The following is a 23,227-nucleotide window of genomic DNA, read 5'->3' as shown; positions in this document are numbered from 1 at the left end:
CCAAGGTGATAACGAGAGTGGTTCAGAGATTGACGACTGGGATTTGCCTCTCAGCTATGAAAAACCCAGGCATTTGGAGCTTATAAAGGGGGCTGAACGTGTGGAGCACTCATGGAGAGTCAAAGAAAAGGTAAGAAGCCGGGTATTATTGATAAAACTAGAGTAATAGCGTACTGCGTATCTGGGGTTGCACATGACAATGACAACAAACACACATGGGCATGCACAAGATCGCAAATTTGCGAAAAAATATAAATAAACTTGACGCAGCTTATCTGTTCTTATAAAATTAGTTCTTCTGTATTAGAAACACGATTTGAGTAGATGCTAATAAGATAATTTGGTGGTTATTTTCGATCGGGAAATTTCGGGAGATATGGACAAATTCCATGTTTTGAGTCACTCAATTAAATGAGTTTGGCGTTAAGATGAGTCATTGGTAGTTCGGGAATAGCCCAAAATGTTGAATTGTGCATTAATATAACACATTTGTCAGGGTCAAAGTGATAACACCACTTCTTAGGCCAGTCAAATTAGATCTAAAAAAAAAGCGTTTTGAGGAATTAATTCCCAGCAAGCTGGAAATCTTTGGTCCTAAAGTTTGCTCCATCCCAGGAGGTGTGGATAAATTTTGGGAGCCTTTGGAGATACTGTATGGATGGAGATGATGTAGAAAGGAACCCACCGTCAAAATCAATGTCACTACCAGCAAGGTTGTTGTGGATCAGACACTGGTAAAAAAAATCGGGTTTAAACACGATTTTACCAAAAAAAAAGAAATTTAAAGTGGTGGCCATTCTTTACAAATAAATTGTAAATAAATATTATGTCAGAACTGTTTTGTTTTTAGTAAGCAACTGTTACAATCAATTATAAAATAATTTGAATCATAAAATTAATAAAAAAGCTAATTTGTTAAACTATATGTAGGAAAATTACAGTAATATCAGAAGAAAAAAGGATTATAGAAAGGAAATGAAAGATGGATTATAGAATCAATTGAGTTCTTTTACAGGTGCAAACTTTTTAGGGTTACCTCAAAAGAAAAAAACAGAACCCTTATTCTTATTCAATTTTGTGTTAGTGAAATATTATTTCATTCTGGTTTGTTGATAAATTTTTTGAACTTTTTTACAATACCTATATTAAGCAATCACGCATAAATGAAAGTGGTTTGCAAGTAATGGGAAAAGGACCTAAATAGAATTCACACTCTCATTTTATAATTAGTATCACAATATACATTTAATACTTGCGCTATGAAATGTTCAATCTAGCTAGAACCCTAAATGGCTCAACAATCACGGAGCGTGACTGTACAAAATTGCTAATGCTGAACATCCTTATTTTAGCAATATAGTAATTGGCGTGCTCTCTCTCAGAGAGAGCGCTGGAAGGTTTTAGAGGAGGCCTATGTCAGTGGACAAGCTAGAAATATTTAAAAATAGAGGAAATAAAATAAAACATAACTAACGTAACTACTAGAGATGCACCGGATATCCGGTTACTATCCGGTATCCGGCCTATCCGGCCCTCTTTTTACTATCCGGCCGGATACCTATAGTGAACTACTATCCGGCTGGATACCGGATAGTGAACTACTATCCGGCCGGATACCGAATAGTAATTTTGCTTGATTTTGGATTTAAGAAACAGTGACGGTCATAATCCTACTCATTTATTATTTTAAAACATTTTAAACATTCCGCTATTGCACGCGCACTCATTTTCGAACCGAGAAATGATTCCACATGAACTTTCACTACGAAACAGATCAATGCCTGCACAATGCGCACCTGAAAAACCGAAATGTAGGTATAATTTCGCCGGCCGAATATTCGGCGGCCGGATACCGGATATCCGGCCGATGATCAGGACGAATATCCAGTATCCGGTATCCAGCTAAACAACTATCCGTTGCATCTCTAGTAACTACACATAATATCTAGCAATAAAGGCTATCTTTATCTTTAATTGGTGTGCTATGTTCCAGTACAAGACACACTGTGTAGCGCTGGTTCTGTGCCTCAACGTGGGCGTGGACCCTCCAGACGTCGTCAAGACCCAGCCCTGCGCCCGCCTCGAGTGCTGGATCGGTAATATTCATTTATTTAACTATAGGTCTACCACTTATCTTGGGCAGTCGGTAAAGAATTTACACTGGTTTTTTGTAGTAGAAGTTTTATTGTAGTAGTTTACTGAATTTTGTGACTTAAACTAGTTTATATATTTTTCCATAATACAAATAAACTTCATCAGCTAGCCATCAGCCAGTTTGTAGCTAACTTACTAACCATAATAACTTCTTACCAACTGCCTCAGTTAAAAGATGGACCTTTATAAAGGATGATCATCGAGAAACTGAAGAATTAAAACTACCTTCGGTAATCAAATAATATCAATAGGAAAATTGACTTGATTGAATTCTAAGTTGCCACTACAGACACCTGGCTCCTGTTAGATGCAATCTGGGCGCGTAGCCAACGTGCCAATCGTTTACGCTCCATAGCATATCATAGTCATCTCCCTCTATCACTCTTCCCACTAGTGCGACGTTAAATACGAAGCATTAACTATTGCGCGTTGGCTACGCACCCAGGAAAGCTAGGATCTAAGTGGCACAAAAACTTCTGAATTCCTTTACAAGAACATCCGGTTCAAAAGAACATACATAATTATAAAATGGCTGTGGGAGATAAGTAAGTAGCGAAATGCGTGGTTAAAGGTTATCATTGTCAATGCACAGGTGAGGCTGGGTTTTTAGCACAACTTTATTAAATGTACAAGTATATTGTTAATACATGTACAGCCAGCATCAATATTAGCGGATGCAACATCGCGCCAAAAGTATCTGCCCCCCTGGATAACTTTTCTAAATAAGTAGAGATAAATCTTAGAGTTAGCGTTCAAAAGTATCTGTTTCAGTATAATTATTCTACATGTAGAGACATAGGTATCTCTCTTTGTTAAGCTGTTACAGAATGTCAATATATTCTAAACTTGGCACAGGCACTAGTTTTTACTGAAGAGACTGCCATCTGACCTTCTTAGTCCCAGAAGAGAAGCTAGGCCTTGTTGGGACTATTAGTCCAGTTTCCTAAGAATGTTTTTCTTCTTCTGCAATTCTTTAATATCCAGATATATTTCAAACACAATTTCCATACAACTTATTGATAAGACTCCTTCATAACCCTTCTGGTTTTGCGTAGATTGATAAAAATACCTTAACATTACATTTGTAAAAAAAAATACTTGGAATGTAATGTCCTTTGCAAACTGCGTAGCATGTCTATACTACGCCAACCGACCGGTGAGGTGACTCATGGGTGGACGATTTGGGTTCACGGTGCTCGGCCTTGACCGCGATACGCAAAAATTTGCGGCTTTTGAGGATAACTGTGCGTATTAAAACAACGAATTTACTTAACCGATTCGCAACTTTTGCAAGACCGAAGTGATCCCATAAGAGCGCTCCGTCAACAAAGTTTTGTACGGAGCTATACAAGCTAACAAGTAGGGTAATTCGCCAATAACTGGCCGGTTTTAGTAATTTGCCACCAAATGAATTCTATTCACCTATAAATAGAGTTCATTTCAGTATAAGGTTTCAATAACTGGCAAGCCTTCAATAACTAGCCGCCTTATACTAAAATGAATTCTGTTTATAGATGAATATAGAATTCATTTTTAGTTTAGGGTGGCCAGTTACTGGCAAATTACCCTAGTTATGTAAACTCAGGTAATTGTGATTGGCAGCCCTAAAATTATTTAATTATTAATGATCCAAATCCAAATTCGACTTCGTTAAGCTTCCTCCGATAGTGTTTGATGGTATCCAAATTCCTTATTCCAACCAAGTGAGAAATCTTGGCTTTGGCGTTGTCATGGATCGCTCTCTATGTACCCAACATACTCACTGAGCTGTGACATGATCGGCCTTTTTTGGGTGAACATAGGTTTTTGCCATGCGATTCTTTAAATAAATAAAAATTACAGGAAAAATACATGTTTTACTTCTTTCCGACATCCGGTATCGAATTGGACATGTGAAAACGCTCTTAGATTCGTACGTAACTACGTACGGTACGGCAAATCAATATGGCTATAATTTGCCATACATGCACTCGAAATACATTATTGGCACAGTCGGGCAGAGTGAAACCTTTCTTGAAACCCACGGTCCCACGCGCCTCCTAAAGTATTTTCAATTTGCATACATATATGTAAATTGTACGGAAGATCCGTCGGATTCGAATCCAGAATCCAAATCGAGATAAAATGAGTAAGAACGTTTAAGCTATGTGCATTTTAATTTGGTTTAACTTTAGTGTTATATATTTAAGTTTTTGGCTGGGTAAATCATTTCCTATTCTTTTTATGTTTGTTACAAGATAGTACAGGTTATATGAAACATTGTTTTTCCTATCGACCCATGTATACCGATTGAGCTCGTCACTGTCTGCAGCTCCTACAAATCGACTTGCACATCTACATTTTGTACGAGTTCCATATCGAGACGTTCAGCATACGCATCCGCTGTGGCCTGAGGTCTCTGTCGTACTTGTAAATTCGTACGCCAGTGTGACAGGAAGGCAACACGTCGAACGTGGTTCGCGGGAGGTCCGTGGTAGGGCCCCTGACCTTAAGAGATAAATTTGCGACACTCACTTTTACATTCAGAAATAATAAATATTGTTTTGTTTCAGACCCCTTGTCGCAGTCCCCAACCAAGGCCCTGGAAAACATCGGACACGCGTTACAGTCGCAGTATGAGCGCTGGCAGCCTCGCGCGCGCTACAAGCAGTCCTTAGACCCTACGAGCGATGAGGTAAGGCCGTTTACTTCAGACCCTGCCCCCTCAGTATGGCAAATTGATGCATTCAGAATTATAAAGTGTCGGCAACGCACATGTGACACCTCTGGAGTTGCATACGCCCATAGGCTACGGTATACGCTTCGCACCAGGCGGACCGAAGCTTAATATTGTCTTCGAAAACTATGTAAGTAAATAATATAGTGTATACAAACTGGTAACGGCGGGTGTAATGAGTTAAATTATAAACGATATAATCCGTTTACAATTCTACATAATTTTATTTCAAACCGTGCTTATTTGCCACCATTTGCTAAAAAACCGGCCAAGTGTGTCGTGCAGTCGGACTCGCGCATGAAGGGTTCCGTACCATTACCTACGCAAAAAACGGCAATAAAATCGCGTTTGTTGTATGGGAGTCCCACTTAAATATTTATTTTATTCTGTTTTTAGTATTTGTTGTTATAACGGCAACAGAAATACATCATCTGTGAAAATTTCAACTGTCTAGCTATCACGGTTCATGAGATACAGCCTGGTGACAGACAGTTTTTTTTTCTTATGGCCAGTGGAGTCAGTAATAGGGTCCCGTTTTAACTCTTTGGGCACGGAACCTCAAAAAATGCCTCTTTGTTAGTCAAATTAAACTTTGTTAGTATGTCACACAGTTCAGTGTAGGCATTTAGGGCATTCACGGAAGCACCCGAATTAGCAATAGGCGCGCCCCTGGAGTTCATTCACCCCGGGGGGCGGGGGTGAAGGCCACGGGGACTGCGTTGACGTACGCGGTTCAAGGCCGGTCTTTAGGGGGTTTCCGTGAAAAATGAACCTTGTGGTGTTGACGTTAGGTTCTAAAAGGGGCTGCGGGTAGAATTAAGTTGTATTTAGGTGTTTTTGTTTTTTCTTTCTATAGGTACAAGATGTTTTAGGATCGTGTGACGTCGTATAGATAGAAGACATGTTCGCCGTGTTACGTTGGCGTAAAGCGAAAATGTTCTTACACTGTGACCATAAGATGACGTAATGATAATTTCATACAAATAGCCCCGTCGTCATTACTACTCGAGTATTAAATTGTGCAAATATTTCAGGCCAAAACCTTATAGTATTGGAAAAACGGGTTACTAATGAGTTTCTTTTTTAAATGATGTTTCGGCATTTACGTCAAGATAATTTATTCACGTATCGGCAGTATTGACACTTAAGAGCGCTCTTACAAGAAAAGTCGAAATAATGCAAAATTGATGATACTAGTCGACGAAATTCAGGACTTTGCGCTCATTATTAGAAACAATGAGTACTTGTTCCAGTAAAAGCGTCTTCTTATCTTTATAAATATCGTTGTAAATATTAGAAAAAGGACTTATTCAATTAGTAATGATTTTTTTTCTGATGGTCGTTTCCGAAAAACCCCGTGAAGCACTGAATGGCGAGCTCTTATTTGGAAATGTTGAGAATTTTACTCTGCTAAACCTGGCTATTTTGTATTACTAATAACCTGTACTTTAGGCATATCAAACTATATTTTTCCTACATACCTTTGAGAAAGAGAAAATCAAAGTAAAACGAACTCGATTTTCTCTCCGAAACAAGTGTCAATTCCTACGAAAATCTACTTAATATCGAAGTCATTTTCATACTCAAGCAATCTGCAACGTTTGCTTATACTGTTGGTATACATTAGTGTTTATGAAATTCTACTATAATTTTTTGGCAATTTTTTGAAAACTACTCTATATTACCGATGACGCGCGCTGCGCCAGCTCAGTGCCGCGGCAGAGCTTGTAGAGGCAGGACGTGTGTCGGTCGGCTCCGCACATTTTCAACGGCGACGACGAGGTTTTTTATCATTGTGTGCGGCGGGCGCCGTGTAAAACGCTATACTGTGTGCGTGTAAACCGCAACGAGAGACTTTGATCCTAGCACTGTTTTTATAGTATTATAATTTATAATGGTACAGTTTAATAAACTACCGGACAGGATTAAAAATATTTGAAACGACCTGACATTCTATATGTATTTATTTGACTCAAGATAGTACTCAGGGTCTGATGATGGAGCCGGAAGGTGGTCACCGGTACCAATCAACCATGCAACTAAACCACTTCGTGTTTAGGCTCGTTTTATTCATCTCAACAAGATCTTTGACACAAGATAGTACTCAGGGTCTGATGATGGAGCCGGAAGGTGGTCACCGGTACCAATCAACCATGCAACTAAACCACTTCGTGTTTGGGCTCGTTTGATTCGGCTCAACAAGATCTTTGACTTAAGATAGTACTCAGGGTCTGATGATGGAGCCGGAAGGTGGTCACCAGTACCAATCAACAATGCAACTAAACCACTTCGTGTTTAGGCTCGTTTTATTCGTCTCAATAAGATCTTTGACTTAAGATAGTACTCAGGGTCTGATGATGGAGCCGGAAGGTGGTCACCGGTACCAGTCAACCATGCAACTAAACCACTTCGTGTTTGGGCTCGTTTGATTCGTCTCAACAAGATCTTTGGCACAAGATAATACTCAGGGTCTGATGATGGAGCCGGAAGGTGGTCACCGGTACCAATCAACCATGCAACTAAACCACTTCGTGTTTAGGCTCGTTTGAGTCGTCTCAACAAGATCTTTGACACAAGATAGTACTCAGGGTCTGATGATGGAGCCGGAAGGTGGTCACCGGTACCAATCAACCATGCAACTAAACCACTTCGTGTTTGGGCTCGTTTGATTCGGCTCAACAAGATCTTTGACTTAAGATAGTACTCAGGGTCTGATGATGGAGCCGGAAGGTGGTCACCAGTACCAATCAACAATGCAACTAAACCACTTCGTGTTTAGGCTCGTTTTATTCGTCTCAATAAGATCTTTGACTTAAGATAGTACTCAGGGTCTGATGATGGAGCCGGAAGGTGGTCACCGGTACCAGTCAACCATGCAACTAAACCACTTCGTGTTTGGGCTCGTTTGATTCGTCTCAACAAGATCTTTGGCACAAGATAATACTCAGGGTCTGATGATGGAGCCGGAAGGTGGTCACCGGTACCAATCAACCATGCAACTAAACCACTTCGTGTTTAGGCTCGTTTGAGTCGTCTCAACAAGATCTTTGACACAAGATAGTACTCAGGGTCTGATGATGGAGCCGGCAGGTGGTCACTGGTACCAATCAATCATGCCACTAAACCACTTCGTGTTTAGGCTCGTTTTATTCGTTTCTATAAGATCTTTGACACAAGATAGTACTCAGGGTCTGATGTTGGAGCCGGAAGGTGGTCACCGGTACCAATCAACCATGCAACTAAACCACTTCGTGTTTAGGCTCGTTTGATTCGTCTCAACAAGACCTTGGACACAAGATAGTACTCAGGATCTGATGATGGTGCTGGAAGGTGGCCACGGGTACCAGTCTACCATGTAACTGAACCACTTCGTGTTTGGGCTCGTTTGATTTGTCGCAACAAGATCTTTGACACAAGGTAGTACTGAGGGTCTGATGATGGATCCGGAAGGTGGTGACCGGTACCAATCAACCATGCAACTAAACCACTTCGTGTTTGGCTTCGTTCGATTCGTCGCAACAAGATCTTTGACACAAGTTAGTACTCAGGGTCTGATGATGGAGCTGGACTGTGGCCACGGGTACCAGTCTACCATGTAACTGAACCACTTCGTGTTTGGGCTCGTTTGATTTGTCGCAACAAGATCTTTGACACAAGGTAGTACTGAGGGTCTGATGATGGATCCGGAAGGTGGTCACCGGTACCAATCAACCATGCAACTAAACCACTTCGTGTTTGGCTTCGTTCGATTCGTCGCAACAAGATCTTTGACACAAGTTAGTACTCAGGGTCTGATGATGGAGCTGGACTGTGGCCACGGGTACCAGTCTACCATGTAACTGAACCACTTCGTGTTTGGGCTCGTTTGATTCGTCGCAATAAGATGTTTGACACAAGATACTACTCAGGGTCTGATGATGATAGACAGGTACCCGTCGCCACCTTCGCGCTCCATCATCAGACCCTGAGTACTACCTTGAAGATCTTGTTGAGATGAATAAAACGTGCCTAAACACGAAGTGGTTTAGTTGCATGGTTGATTGGTACCGGTGACCACCTTCCGGCTCCAACATCAGACCCTGAGTACTATCTTGTGTCAAAGATCTTGTTGAAACGAATAAAACGAGCCTAAACACGAAGTGGTTTAGTTGCATGGTTGATTGGTACCGGTGACCACCTTCCAGCTCCATCATCAGACTCTGAGTATCACCTAGTGTCAAAGATCTTGTTGAGACGAATCAAACGATCCTAAACACGATGTGGTTTAGTTGCATGGTTGATTGGTAATGGTACCTTCCAGCTCCATCATCAGACCCTGAGTACTGTCTTGTGTGAAAGATCTTGTTGAGACGAATCAAACGAGCCCAAACACGAAGTTGTTTAGTTACATGATAGACTGGTACCCGTGGCCACCTTCCAGCTCCATCATCAGACCCTGTGTATCTTCAGTGTCAAAGATCTTGTTGAGACGAATCAAACGAGCCTAATCATGTTACTACATGGTTGATTGGTATCCGTGACCACCTTAATCATCATCAGATCCTCAGTACCAGTTCGTTTTTAAACCCTCGTTGATACAAACTTTACAACCTATAGGTACCAAATGCAATGACGAAACATGTAAATAAGCGAGTAGGTACCTATAATTTCTTTCGAGTAATATACCTTCATAAGTACGAGTATGGGGCTATTCATAAATTACGTCGTTTCAAATGGGCGGAATGGGGGGGGGGGGGGGGGTCTGGACATCGGATGATGGTAACATGACGTAGGAGGAAACAGATTCATCCGAAGCTCGGGTGGGGGGGGTCAAAACTCGTCAAAAATAGATGACGTAATTTATGAACAGCCCCTATGTACATTTGCACTGCATTTAGTATTTTCGTACTTTATACCAAATAACAGTTTTAGAACTTTAAAAGTTAAGTACAGTTAGTGTTGTTATGGTTGATTTCAATATGCTTCGCGAAGGATCAAGAATGTTTAATCCATCATTGTAGTGCGAGTGTGGTAGAAGGGATCGGCATACTGAGCTCGCACGGCCTGCCGCAGCGCGTAAAATACCTAAACTCGCTCAACGCCGAAATGTAATAGCGCTCTTAATAGAAATTAGAATAACAAAATATTAAAATTACCAGCCTAAGGTTTTTTTTTTATACGGCTACTCGAAAGGTTATCATTTTAACAGTCCATGTATGTTATTATTGTATGTATGTCGCGACAAAACTACTGAGCCGATTATGGAGTTTTTGAGACCCCGTTGAGACAGAATACCATTTCAAAAGAAGGAGTTAAGTCGGATTAGGTTTTCAAAAGCTTATCTTGTAATATTTATTTAAAAATGGCGACATCGACTGTTTAATACATCTATATTTAAATTCAATTTGCATTCCCGACCCACACCGATAAAGACACAATTAATGGCCATTTATTTATTAGGCGACGCATGCAAATTTAGATAATTTGCGCCGCGGAGGGCTACTGTCTGAGTGGCGTCTTGTCACGCGATAAACACTTACATTTATATTTATTCGATAAGAGATATGGTGTGTCTCACGTCAAAGTTATGGTTAGCTGGCCCTTGGGTTATTAAAATGTCTAGGCGTTTAATGTTATGTTACGTGCTGTCTGTTTTATATATATCTTAAATAGGTATTTCATTTGAATGGGCAGCATGTGAGTCTCCCTTTTTGTCAGTCACACGAACCTAGCCGCCTCCACACAATCGGAGTTTTTAAGCTTTATTAGCTTCATATCCTACCAAAGTCCTACCTATAGTACTTATTCAGTTCGATGATTCATTCATTATGATCCATGATGATGACTTATTCGGCGATGAGAAGGTGTCGTTGACCAGCCCGCCGGGGCGCGTACCAGTATGAAGGTATCGCGGCTGCTCGCGTATCTTAGTTTTTGGTTTGGTTTGTTTGTATGATTCTACTAGTTTAAAGTATTATTTTTGTTGACGCGTAGAAAAAGTTTTGCATACAATAGTGATATAATCAAGCTTTTCAATCTCGTACCTTACTTAGACAACTCAGCAAGCTTCGTTGTCTAAACACGGTAGTCGACTGAAAAGCTCTCTATTATATCACGATTGTATAAAATACTATTGTAAACCTGTGTTGTGTAGGTACAATAAAGTGATTACTACTACTAGTGTTGACTACAAATAATTTATACCCTATTTATTGGCACAAATATAATTAAAATAAATAAGTAGTAGTAAATATAGTCTAAAGTCGTTAGAGTGCCCCGAGGCTCTACCGCGAAAATCGAAATCGAAATATCTTTATCTGCCTCTCTATCTTACGAATGTGTAAAAGCGATAGAGAGGCAGATAAGAAATTTCGATTTTCGTTTTCACGGTAGGCCCTATGAGCTTTCTTGCAGAAATTATAGAAAAAAACGTTACCATTTTTTTTAGAATCGTGTTTTATTAATGTGTTTTATCCATATATTATAAAATTAATATATGGATATTCTGCCTCCATAGGTGAAAAAGCTGTGCTGCTCGCTGCGACGGAACGCCAAAGATGAACGGGTGCTGTTCCACTACAACGGCCACGGCGTACCCAAGCCCACCAGCCAGGGCGAGATCTGGGTCTTCAACAGGGTTGGTGGAACTTCATATCTAACACTTTGACCGCCAAAGAAGTCAACGGACGCGTGAGACTACCCAATGTCAACCTTGGCGCATTCCGACAAGGTTCACGATGACGCAACGCCCACGATAGGCGTAGCGTTCGAAGGGTTAATAAATAAATATTATATGTGGTATTATATTATACACAATATGTATGCAAGTATGAATAGCTTTATACCTACGCTCGTCGTTTGCATATGGATATAAAATTTGCATTCAGAGCCGAACCACATATTGAAAGCCATAAGAGCCGCGTTTGTATTTTTGCAGGCATACACACAATACATCCCACTGTCGATGTACGACCTACAAACATGGATGGGCGCGCCGTCGCTGTACGTGTACGACTGCTCGAACGCCGGCGTCATCGTCGACAACTTCCGCGCGTTCGCCGACCAGCACGAGCGCGACTACGAGGTAAGACACTTTACCGACACACATGTTCACACCTCACATATAAACAAAACATCACGTGAAAACCCACAGATTTTCATCAAAAGTACTACAGGTCCTAAAATATCCCCTTGTGGAACTCCGAACGAAATATTATTCACGACAGTGCGGATATATTATTTTTTTGTTAAATAGTCCATGTTAGTTCAATTTATCTAAAATTCGACATACATCTCTGGGTATTACAATAGCATATAAGGTTTCGTTTTAATTACCTCAAAAATTCATTTTAAAAATAATTTTATTATAATGGAAATAAATGTAACTCCAACCATCCCTTTCACCAGGTGCAACTAAACAGCAAAGGCTCCGGCACCCCACCACCCCTAGTCTCCTACAAGAACTGCATCCAGCTCGGGGCCTGCGCCGCCGGCCAGTCCCTGCCCATGAGCCCCGAGCTACCAGCGGATCTGTTCACGGCCTGCCTGACTACTCCCGTCAAGATGGCTATGAAGTGGTTCGTGCTGCGGCACACCAGGGCTGCCAGCGTGCATCAGCATATACACGACGTGCACGATCTCATTGACAAGTAAATAACCTACAGTTTTACCCCAAAAATAGTATAGGCCATAAAACACTCCCCTGAGAGACTCCAAAAGAAAAATTGTCCAAAATGAGGAGATGTTGTTTTATTTTGCAAACTGTGCGTGTTAATTTATGTTATCTAAAAATCGATGGGTCTACGCGTCTCTTAACAGCCAGTGCCTTACGCTTGTGCAGTTTATTCGATACATCAACCATATCAAAAGCCATCCAAAGGTTCAGGCGGATTTCTGCCGTTTAATTAGATACATGAAGTCGTAAACATAAAAAACCTTATTTACTCTAAGAAAATGTTATCTTCGGAACTTGAAAGGCAAGTTAGCTAATTAATAAGAGCTTAAGTCCCTTTTTGACTAATTATTGAATTCAACAATAAACATTTTTATTTCAGAATCCCCGGCCAGGTAACGGACCGCCGCACGATGCTTGGCGAGCTGAACTGGATATTCACCGCCATCACCGACACCATCGCCTGGAACTCTTTACCCCCAGAACTATTTCAGCAGCTGTTTCGAGCTGATCTGTTAACAGCTAGCTTATGCCGGAACTTCCTGCTTGCTGATCGAATTATGAGGTATTTCTTTCGTTCCGGCATTATTTTTACATGTAATATAAAAATATAAATTTTTCTTTTGGTGATTTTATTTTTGAAGTGAAAGCTTCTTTAGCGGCGCTGGGCACTTTTTGAGGTGGGGAAAAAATGATAACTCGAGACAGCGTAACGCGATCACGTGACCGTAACGTTTAGATGGCCACTCATTTAGATGGCATTTAAATCAATAAAGAAAAACTCAATGACATTACATGAAAAAGGTTCTAATCTTGTACGGGTTGAAATACGAGGATCTCACAGTTACATTCTAACTTCGAGCAACACGGAAGGGAGGCGGCATTCGCACTATTTCCCCTCTGCCGAGGTACAAGATTAGCGCGTCAATCTAATCTAGCGCGGGTAATAAAACTAGTTGCACTTGGATTTTTCACTAGACCGAATCCAGACGCGCGCGTGAACACTGCTGCACAAAAATGCCTGTTTGCTCGGTTTTTTGTTATAAAAAGAGGTCGGGGACATCAAATTTACAAAAAGAAAGTGTTACGTTTCACATGTAATATTTTTTTTACATATCATACGTTTAATTACATTCAAACACAATTATTATATTTTAGTCTCATGTAATTGTTGGATTTATCGATTTTGCTCGCTCAGTACAAATTGCGGATCGGTCGAGCGACAAATCCGACTTCTCGTCTCTCAGAATACAATAACATACTTCAACGAAAATGTGTTAGTGTGCGTGTTGTGACACTTGTCACTCGTCCGTACACAAAAAGAGATCGAGGTTTGCAAGATTTGTCTTTGACGTGTGTCATTTTCTATGTATTTGTGTCGTCATTACAGATTGGATTTTGTATGTAAGTGTGTGAGAAGTGCGACTGTGTGCACCTTTCCCCCCGCGAAAAATGGCAGAAAGATTTGTACGGTGAGATATCGGTTGGGCCCCTCCCTTCCGATGTGTCGGAAGCCGGTGTTGCTCGAAGCATTCTAACTTTATATCAATCAAATATAATTCAATAAAGCTACATCTTGATGAAATCGCTAATAAAAGTGAACTCTAGTACTGGTGAATAAAACTCAAAATATCATGACCAAATATATTTAGAATATTTAGATGCGAGGTCTGCAAGGTAACTTTACAATTTCTATTCGAATTTTAAACAATTAACGCTACAAATTTGAATTTCGAATTTTAAACAAGCTCACTGGCCAGCAATTTCGGAACTAAAGTTTCTCAATAGAAAAGAGGATGGGTCAATTATACATAGTGCTGCAGACATTTTGGACTAGTCATTGAGTTTTCACTTCTGTCGGCACTCCCGGAGTGCATCCGTTGTTTTTTTGTGTAGGTAATTTAATTCTCAGGCCTTCTCGATTGCTGCTCTCAGCTGTTAGCAGCTTACTGAAATCACTGACCATATCATTTCTTTCAGATCATACAACTGCACCCCAGTATCCTCCCCACCGCTACCCTCCCTCGCGCAGCACGCACTGTGGGCCGCCTGGGACCAAACCCTGGACCTCGCGCTAGCACAACTTCCCGCCATGTTGGGGCCTTCTCCCAGGGTCTACCATCACTCGCCGTTCTTCAGGGACCAGCTCACTGCGTTCCAAGTGTGGCTGGATCTCGGGAAATGTAAGTTTTTAATACCTATTTTTCTATAAAGTTAAATAGTTACCCACTACCTAAAGGTCGCTCAGGAAGAGATCGCTCTTTAGCGATAAGACCGCCTTTTGTTTCCTCTGTCTTCATGTATTATGTATGTCTCTCTGTAAATGTTTTATTGAGGTTGTGCAATAAAGAGGATTTGTATTGTATTTGTATTGTATTGTATAGTTGTTATATACTACAGAAAAGGTCACCAAGCCCTCCAGGAGTCGAGGTTGAAAACAAACCAGCGTATTACTTGTTTTCATTTAAAAAAATCTAGAAATAATGTACACAGAACATTCATGCAAGAAATTGATAAATTCTAAAGAGAGCGTGATATAATTACATATTTGTTTGCAGCCAACTCCCTGAACGGCGGCCTCTGGTCCCGGCCTCCCCCCGACCAGCTCCCCATGGTGCTCCAGGTGCTCCTGAGCACGCTGCACCGCGTGCGCGCGCTGCAGATCCTCTGCCGGTTCCTGGCTCTCGGCCCCTCCGCCGTCCGCGCTGTCCTCCACGTGGGGATCTTCCCCTACATGCTCAAGCTGCTGCAGGCCTCCGCGCACGAGCTGCGGGCCTCCATGGTGTACATTTGGGCCAAGATCATAGCCGTGGATCCGGTGAGTAGTACTTGACACCATTGATTGCGAATTATCTATGAAAATACGGTTAACAACTGCTGCTTGTTTCGAACGAGGTATTTATTACCTTCAATTTAGTTGGAAATAAACAGTTTTTACTTCTTCCTATCGTTGTCCCGGCGTTTTGACTGTCGTCTAACCTTAAAAATCTAGAAGGGGACAACTAAACCTTTTTGCGATTAGTCCGGATATTCAGACAAACTCATAAATACGAGCCTGATTTCGAACCCTTAAGTTCTGGTTTAGAAGCCGCAAGATACTAGGCTACCAGTTCAACCTCCACGTCCTTAAAAAAATTCTTATTTTGGAGTGTATTTTTTTTTCAGAGTTGCCAAGTGGACCTGGTGAACGCAAAAGGGCACAAGTATTTCCTGTCGATCCTGGCAGATTCTACCGTTGACGTGAGTGTGCCCATAAACCTTAGTTATTGAACAATTTTTGTTCATATACTTGTTACTATATATGGTAGTTTTCAACCCTTATCCAAATGCAGATTTTTTTAGATAAACTGTTGAAATTAACTACACCGCCAAAAAAAATTTTGGTGTTTATGGGGGGCCATATAAATATATACACCAAATTTTTGGTGGCCTATGGGGGTCATAGGCCACCAAAAATGTTTCAGTTTGTAACATGTTCGTCCATTACAGAGCGAGCACCGAACGTTGGCAGCGTACGTTCTGGCCGGGATCGTGGACAACTACCCCGCCGGGCAGGAAGCGGCACAACAGGTACACAAATAAAACTACAATTGATAGGGTCGCCATGTAATGCATTTTAGGCGTAGTAATAAAAGCCTCTAAGGTTTGGAAATTGTGTTTGAGTTAAAAGTTGTACATTGGATAATTAAACAGTTGTTTTGTTACTAGGGCTCCATGATCTCAATATGCCTCGAGCAGCTGTCAGACCCGTCGTGGCTGCTGCGGCAGTGGGCGTGCATCTGCCTCGGGCGGCTGTGGCGCGGCTGCGACGCGGCGCGCTGGGCCGGCGTGCGCGACCTGGCACATGAGAAACTGTATCCATTGCTACGCGAGCCTCATCCCGAGGTACGCTCAGCTATCAACCGAGATGACAAAATGTATTGACAAACAACAATCGAAAAGTAAAATTATATCGGTATAAAAGATGCGAACGATTCAAGCCATAATCGTCATCAATATTCCATTGGAATTATCTATTAACGATTGTTAAATAACAAAACTTGATATTTGTTCCCAGGTGCGGGCAGCGTGCGCATTCGCGCTCGGCACGTTCGTGGCCGCCGGGGGCTGCTGGCCGCGAACCGAGCACGCGAACGCGCTGGACCAGCAAGTCGGCGCCGAACTCGCTCGGGCCCTCCCTCACGACGCCAGCCCGCTCGTGCGAGCTGAAACTCTGCACGGTATGTACACACGAGCCTCTAGCACGAGCGTTAGTGTGGGTTCTAATTGATAAACAAGACCAAGAATAGGTCGTTCTATAAATTCGCGCAGCTATATTAATTTTCTTTGGGACCACGGAGACTATGGCGTCTTCAGCTTAATAGGTAAGTTTACTATCGACTATGCTAGTAGGTAAGGTACACTGTTAAAATCCATAGCCATAATTATTTCAATAATTATGAAATTTTTCTTTACAGCCCTTCAATGGCTGGTTCTAATATTCGAGCAGCACTTCATCGCAGTTTATATACAGGAGAGGATGAGGAAAAGTGACAGGTAAGTTCATCAAGTAGTTATTTATGTTTATCCTATTTTACCCCAATATCGAGTGTATTTTCTGGTATAGTTGTAATAGAGGCCTATGAAAAGGCTGTCAATTCTATTGTAGGTTTTCTTTATTTTTATCTAAATTGCATTTATTTTGGCAAGGTTTGTTTAATGGGGAGCTAAATGGTAGGAACCTACAATGATTGCCAAAATATGACGGTTTTTAGGGTTCCGTACCCAAAGGGTAAAACGGGACCCTATTACTAAGACTCCGCTGTCCGTCCGTCCGTCCTTCTGTCTGTCACCAGGCTGTATCTCACGAACCGTGATAGCTAGACAGTTGAAATTTTCACACATGATGTATTTCTGTTGCCGCTATAACAACAAATACTAAAAACAGAAATAAATAAAGATTTAAGTGGGGCTCCCATACAACAAACGTGATTTTTGACCGAAGTTAAGCAACATCGGGCGGGATCAGTACTCGGATGGGTGACCGTTTTTATAGATAATGGTATGGAACCCTTCGTGTGCGAGTCCGACTCGCACTTGGCTGGTTTTACTTTAATTGAAAAGGCCCGTCTCAAAAGTCCGTTTCCTAATTACGATTCTATAATAGAGAATAAAAGCTCGAGTCACACGGCTTCCGAAGTAGAATAGTCGTGAACAAGTTTAAGTTTATGGTTGTCGCTAGGGCTCCACACTCCGGCTCGGGCGGCCCCGTGGACGCGGGGCAGGACGCGCTGGTGGCGGGCGGCCGCGGCCTGGCGCCGCAGCCGCGCCGCGCGCAGCAGGCGCTGCCCACCATCGGTGAGTGTCACCCGCCGGCGTTGCTAGGGCCGCCATGCTTGCTGCTAGGGCTCCACACTCCGGCTCGGGCGGCCCCGTGGACGCGGGGCAGGACGCGCTGGTGGCGGGCGGCCGCGGCCTGGCGCCGCAGCCGCGCCGCGCGCAGCAGGCGCTGCCCACCATCGGTGAGTGTCACCCGCCGGCGTTGCTAGGGCCGCCATGCTTGCTGCTAGGGCTCCACACTCCGGCTCGGGCGGCCCCGTGGACGCGGGGCAGGACGCGCTGGTGGCGGGCGGCCGCGGCCTGGCGCCGCAGCCGCGCCGCGCGCAGCAGGCGCTGCCCACCATCGGTGAGTGTCACCCGCCGGCGTTGCTAGGGCCGCCATGCTTGCTGCTAGGGCTCCACACTCCGGCTCGGGCGGCCCCGTGGACGCGGGGCAGGACGCGCTGGTGGCGGGCGGCCGCGGCCTGGCGCCGCAGCCGCGCCGCGCGCAGCAGGCGCTGCCCACCATCGGTGAGTGTCACCCGCCGGCGTTGCTAGGGCCGCCATGCTTGCTGCTAGGGCTCCACACTCCGGCTCGGGCGGCCCCGTGGACGCGGGGCAGGACGCGCTGGTGGCGGGCGGCCGCGGCCTGGCGCCGCAGCCGCGCCGCGCGCAGCAGGCGCTGCCCACCATCGGTGAGTGTCACCCGCCGGCGTTGCTAGGGCCGCCATGCTTGCTGCTAGGGCTCCACACTCCGGCTCGGGCGGCCCCGTGGACGCGGGGCAGGACGCGCTGGTGGCGGGCGGCCGCGGCCTGGCGCCGCAGCCGCGCCGCGCGCAGCAGGCGCTGCCCACCATCGGTGAGTGTCACCCGCCGGCGTTGCTAGGGCCGCCATGCTTGCTGCTAGGGCTCCACACTCCGGCTCGGGCGGCCCCGTGGACGCGGGGCAGGACGCGCTGGTGGCGGGCGGCCGCGGCCTGGCGCCGCAGCCGCGCCGCGCGCAGCAGGCGCTGCCCACCATCGGTGAGTGTCACCCGCCGGCGTTGCTAGGGCCGCCATGCTTGCTGCTAGGGCTCCACACTCCGGCTCGGGCGGCCCCGTGGACGCGGGGCAGGACGCGCTGGTGGCGGGCGGCCGCGGCCTGGCGCCGCAGCCGCGCCGCGCGCAGCAGGCGCTGCCCACCATCGGTGAGTGTCACCCGCCGGCGTTGCTAGGGCCGCCATGCTTGCTGCTAGGGCTCCACACTCCGGCTCGGGCGGCCCCGTGGACGCGGGGCAGGACGCGCTGGTGGCGGGCGGCCGCGGCCTGGCGCCGCAGCCGCGCCGCGCGCAGCAGGCGCTGCCCACCATCGGTGAGTGTCACCCGCCGGCGTTGCTAGGGCCGCCATGCTTGCTGCTAGGGCTCCACACTCCGGCTCGGGCGGCCCCGTGGACGCGGGGCAGGACGCGCTGGTGGCGGGCGGCCGCGGCCTGGCGCCGCAGCCGCGCCGCGCGCAGCAGGCGCTGCCCACCATCGGTGAGTGTCACCCGCCGGCGTTGCTAGGGCCGCCATGCTTGCTGCTAGGGCTCCACACTCCGGCTCGGGCGGCCCCGTGGACGCGGGGCAGGACGCGCTGGTGGCGGGCGGCCGCGGCCTGGCGCCGCAGCCGCGCCGCGCGCAGCAGGCGCTGCCCACCATCGGTGAGTGTCACCCGCCGGCGTTGCTAGGGCCGCCATGCTTGCTGCTAGGGCTCCACACTCCGGCTCGGGCGGCCCCGTGGACGCGGGGCAGGACGCGCTGGTGGCGGGCGGCCGCGGCCTGGCGCCGCAGCCGCGCCGCGCGCAGCAGGCGCTGCCCACCATCGGTGAGTGTCACCCGCCGGCGTTGCTAGGGCCGCCATGCTTGCTGCTAGGGCTCCACACTCCGGCTCGGGCGGCCCCGTGGACGCGGGGCAGGACGCGCTGGTGGCGGGCGGCCGCGGCCTGGCGCCGCAGCCGCGCCGCGCGCAGCAGGCGCTGCCCACCATCGGTGAGTGTCACCCGCCGGCGTTGCTAGGGCCGCCATGCTTGCTGCTAGGGCTCCACACTCCGGCTCGGGCGGCCCCGTGGACGCGGGGCAGGACGCGCTGGTGGCGGGCGGCCGCGGCCTGGCGCCGCAGCCGCGCCGCGCGCAGCAGGCGCTGCCCACCATCGGTGAGTGTCACCCGCCGGCGTTGCTAGGGCCGCCATGCTTGCTGCTAGGGCTCCACACTCCGGCTCGGGCGGCCCCGTGGACGCGGGGCAGGACGCGCTGGTGGCGGGCGGCCGCGGCCTGGCGCCGCAGCCGCGCCGCGCGCAGCAGGCGCTGCCCACCATCGGTGAGTGTCACCCGCCGGCGTTGCTAGGGCCGCCATGCTTGCTGCTACGGCTCCACACTCCGGCTCGGGCGGCCCCGTGGACGCGGGGCAGGACGCGCTGGTGGCGGGCGGCCGCGGCCTGGCGCCGCAGCCGCGCCGCGCGCAGCAGGCGCTGCCCACCATCGGTGAGTGTCACCCGCCGGCGTTGCTAGGGCCGCCATGCTTGCTGCTAGGGCTCCACACTCCGGCTCGGGCGGCCCCGTGGACGCGGGGCAGGACGCGCTGGTGGCGGGCGGCCGCGGCCTGGCGCCGCAGCCGCGCCGCGCGCAGCAGGCGCTGCCCACCATCGGTGAGTGTCACCCGCCGGCGTTGCTAGGGCCGCCATGCTTGCTGCTAGGGCTCCACACTCCGGCTCGGGCGGCCCCGTGGACGCGGGGCAGGACGCGCTGGTGGCGGGCGGCCGCGGCCTGGCGCCGCAGCCGCGCCGCGCGGCAGGCGCTGCCCACCATCGGTGAGTGTCACCCGCCGGCGTTGCTAGGGCCGCCATGCTTGCTGCTAGGGCTCCACACTCCGGCTCGGGCGGCCCCGTGGACGCGGGGCAGGACGCGCTGGTGGCGGGCGGCCGCGGCCTGGCGCCGCAGCCGCGCCGCGCGCAGCAGGCGCTGCCCACCATCGGTGAGTGTCACCCGCCGGCGTTGCTAGGGCCGCCATGCTTGCTGCTAGGGCTCCACACTCCGGCTCGGGCGGCCCCGTGGACGCGGGGCAGGACGCGCTGGTGGCGGGCGGCCGCGGCCTGGCGCCGCAGCCGCGCCGCGCGCAGCAGGCGCTGCCCACCATCGGTGAGTGTCACCCGCCGGCGTTGCTAGGGCCGCCATGCTTGCTGCTAGGGCTCCACACTCCGGCTCGGGCGGCCCCGTGGACGCGGGGCAGGACGCGCTGGTGGCGGGCGGCCGCGGCCTGGCGCCGCAGCCGCGCCGCGCGCAGCAGGCGCTGCCCACCATCGGTGAGTGTCACCCGCCGGCGTTGCTAGGGCCGCCATGCTTGCTGCTAGGGCTCCACACTCCGGCTCGGGCGGCCCCGTGGACGCGGGGCAGGACGCGCTGGTGGCGGGCGGCCGCGGCCTGGCGCCGCAGCCGCGCCGCGCGCAGCAGGCGCTGCCCACCATCGGTGAGTGTCACCCGCCGGCGTTGCTAGGGCCGCCATGCTTGCTGCTAGGGCTCCACACTCCGGCTCGGGCGGCCCCGTGGACGCGGGGCAGGACGCGCTGGTGGCGGGCGGCCGCGGCCTGGCGCCGCAGCCGCGCCGCGCGCAGCAGGCGCTGCCCACCATCGGTGAGTGTCACCCGCCGGCGTTGCTAGGGCCGCCATGCTTGCTGCTAGGGCTCCACACTCCGGCTCGGGCGGCCCCGTGGACGCGGGGCAGGACGCGCTGGTGGCGGGCGGCCGCGGCCTGGCGCCGCAGCCGCGCCGCGCGCAGCAGGCGCTGCCCACCATCGGTGAGTGTCACCCGCCGGCGTTGCTAGGGCCGCCATGCTTGCTGCTAGGGCTCCACACTCCGGCTCGGGCGGCCCCGTGGACGCGGGGCAGGACGCGCTGGTGGCGGGCGGCCGCGGCCTGGCGCCGCAGCCGCGCCGCGCGCAGCAGGCGCTGCCCACCATCGGTGAGTGTCACCCGCCGGCGTTGCTAGGGCCGCCATGCTTGCTGCTAGGGCTCCACACTCCGGCTCGGGCGGCCCCGTGGACGCGGGGCAGGACGCGCTGGTGGCGGGCGGCCGCGGCCTGGCGCCGCAGCCGCGCCGCGCGCAGCAGGCGCTGCCCACCATCGGTGAGTGTCACCCGCCGGCGTTGCTAGGGCCGCCATGCTTGCTGCTAGGGCTCCACACTCCGGCTCGGGCGGCCCCGTGGACGCGGGGCAGGACGCGCTGGTGGCGGGCGGCCGCGGCCTGGCGCCGCAGCCGCGCCGCGCGCAGCAGGCGCTGCCCACCATCGGTGAGTGTCACCCGCCGGCGTTGCTAGGGCCGCCATGCTTGCTGCTAGGGCTCCACACTCCGGCTCGGGCGGCCCCGTGGACGCGGGGCAGGACGCGCTGGTGGCGGGCGGCCGCGGCCTGGCGCCGCAGCCGCGCCGCGCGCAGCAGGCGCTGCCCACCATCGGTGAGTGTCACCCGCCGGCGTTGCTAGGGCCGCCATGCTTGCTGCTAGGGCTCCACACTCCGGCTCGGGCGGCCCCGTGGACGCGGGGCAGGACGCGCTGGTGGCGGGCGGCCGAGGCCTGGCGCCGCAGCCGCGCCGCGCGCAGCAGGCGCTGCCCACCATCGGTGAGTGTCACCCGCCGGCGTTGCTAGGGCCGCCATGCTTGCTGCTAGGGCTCCACACTCCGGCTCGGGCGGCCCCGTGGACGCGGGGCAGGACGCGCTGGTGGCGGGCGGCCGCGGCCTGGCGCCGCAGCCGCGCCGCGCGCAGCAGGCGCTGCCCACCATCGGTGAGTGTCACCCGCCGGCGTTGCTAGGGCCGCCATGCTTGCTGCTAGGGCTCCACACTCCGGCTCGGGCGGCCCCGTGGACGCGGGGCAGGACGCGCTGGTGGCGGGCGGCCGCGGCCTGGCGCCGCAGCCGCGCCGCGCGCAGCAGGCGCTGCCCACCATCGGTGAGTGTCACCCGCCGGCGTTGCTAGGGCCGCCATGCTTGCTGCTAGGGCTCCACACTCCGGCTCGGGCGGCCCCGTGGACGCGGGGCAGGACGCGCTGGTGGCGGGCGGCCGCGGCCTGGCGCCGCAGCCGCGCCGCGCGCAGCAGGCGCTGCCCACCATCGGTGAGTGTCACCCGCCGGCGTTGCTAGGGCCGCCATGCTTGCTGCTAGGGCTCCACACTCCGGCTCGGGCGGCCCCGTGGACGCGGGGCAGGACGCGCTGGTGGCGGGCGGCCGCGGCCTGGCGCCGCAGCCGCGCCGCGCGCCGCAGGCGCTGCCCACCATCGGTGAGTGTCACCCGCCGGTGTTGCTAGGGCCGCCATGCTTGCTGCTAGGGCCGCCATGCTTGCTGCTAGGGCTCCACACTCCGGCTCGGGCGGCCCCGTGGACGCGGGGCAGGACGCGCTGGT

The 23,227-nt window shown here is 50.2% G+C and overlaps 1 protein-coding gene across 1 annotated transcript in view; it reads right to left on the bottom strand.

Annotated features, from left to right (window-relative positions):
• The window catches only part of LOC134791246 (phosphomannomutase), a 317,911-nt gene that overhangs the window by 259,354 nt on the left and 35,330 nt on the right, over positions 1-23,227 (bottom strand). The gene's annotated exons all lie outside the window — the stretch shown is intronic.

This window comes from Cydia splendana, chromosome 6 (assembly GCF_910591565.1).
Source record: "Cydia splendana chromosome 6, ilCydSple1.2, whole genome shotgun sequence".
Taxonomy (NCBI): Eukaryota; Metazoa; Arthropoda; class Insecta; order Lepidoptera; family Tortricidae; genus Cydia; species Cydia splendana.
The sequence above is the reverse complement of the archived record's forward strand: the minus strand, read 5'-3'. Positions and strand labels throughout refer to the sequence as shown.